Source organism: Limulus polyphemus, unplaced genomic scaffold, assembly GCF_000517525.1.
Source record: "Limulus polyphemus unplaced genomic scaffold, Limulus_polyphemus-2.1.2 Scaffold866, whole genome shotgun sequence".
NCBI classification, from domain to species: domain Eukaryota; kingdom Metazoa; phylum Arthropoda; class Merostomata; order Xiphosura; family Limulidae; genus Limulus; species Limulus polyphemus.
The window spans coordinates 119,524-121,194 of record NW_013666476.1 but is presented as its reverse complement, the minus strand read 5'-3'; positions in this window follow the sequence as shown (position 1 = coordinate 121,194).

Here is a 1,671-nt window from a genome sequence, read left to right as displayed (position 1 = left end):
ACTAGCTTGGGCTAGCTTTTAAAAGATAAATCACTAGAGAAAAAAAAAAAGAGAATGCCCCCAAGTTAAAATTTAGCACAACAAAGTTGACCCTGTTTTTTAATCTCTGCTAAATCTCGGATTTCACCACGACAATAATAATCAAAACTTTAAATATAAACCTATGCTCCACTATCCTTTTGACCTATTATATACAATTCGCTCACTAGCAAACTTAAACAACTAATTAATTAAATTACAGGAGAAAGTCAGAAAGCACCTACACAAATAAAAATGCTAATTAACACTTAAGTTATAAAAGAATTTCAGGAGTTATCGGAGTGTAAAATTACATACAAATACACTAACCTGTTACCGGCAATCGAAAGTAAGAACTTTAAGTCTCAAACAGAAGTTAAAGTTACAGGAACACTATGAAAACACTCTTTAGCCCAAATGAAACTCAATCTTTTATTCTATATACATTTCTTTAAAAGTTATATTGGTGAAAATCCATGCAACATTTCATACAATCTGCAGAAAAGTTCTCGAAAATCTCCTGATAACCTAACTGTTGCGTATCTACTTGTTTATTAATTTCCGGTACAAATTCTTTCTCAGGAACTTCAGCCATACAAGTCCTTTATTAATTAAAACTAGTTTATTCTTTCTCGATACAACTTTGTAATACACAGAACTTTCACAATCACTTTAAACTTAACAACCTTTATAACACACGCTATAAATGACAGTGATTCACACACTTTATTTATGGTGCCTACTGTTCGCTTGACTCAATTATCTATATCTTAAATCTATCTGCATATCTATCTATCGCTGGCTTTTGGCGTTTGGCAAACACTCGGACATTCGCGAGGTTCCTCGATAATTCATGATCCTTCGAGAAACTTCAGCGCCCATGCTCCCAGAATCGCGTGACTTCCGCTGTTGTAACATAACAAAATCTGCTCTCCAATGGCCGAACACTGTTATAAATAGGACAATAAATACTTGAGTTTCTGATACAAGAAAACAGTCACTGGTGTCCAACGACTAGTGCAGATTATGGACGAGTCCATCTACAACTATTGACCAATTCGCCAACAAGAATAAGTTGGCGTATTAATTTAAAAGCACATTGTTATTCCTGCAAGAGAATAAGAAAAGAAAGCGCTTAATCTCCACTTGACTCAATTAGTCCCCGAGGTAAGTTAAAATCTTGAGTATTATAGAGAAATGAGAAACATTTTGTGATCTTAACTTTAAGCTAAGAGGAATGGAAAAAACGTAGCGCAACCTAGTGCTACAAAACTTTACTGTATACTATCCTTACTCTCAGGAATTGGGATATTTTTAGCCATGCGTGGCACTTTATGCACACATAAGCTTAACGGTCATGTCAGAGACCACGAAAATTTAGGTATAGCTGTCCCTGATTTCGAACTATTGACTAGAAGAAAAGCAGCTAGCTAGAAGTATCTATCACCACAAGGATATACTTGAGAATAATCGGATTGATTGTCACTCTTATAACGCATCTACTTTTGAAAGTGCGAAACATGTTTAATGGCATCACACTTTAAATTTAGACTCTTTGATACACAGCCCGACACGTTAAACTGTAGACCATGCCTTGCTCACACACTATATGAAAATTAGATATGTGGTATGTTACGTCTCTGTTCGTTTGTT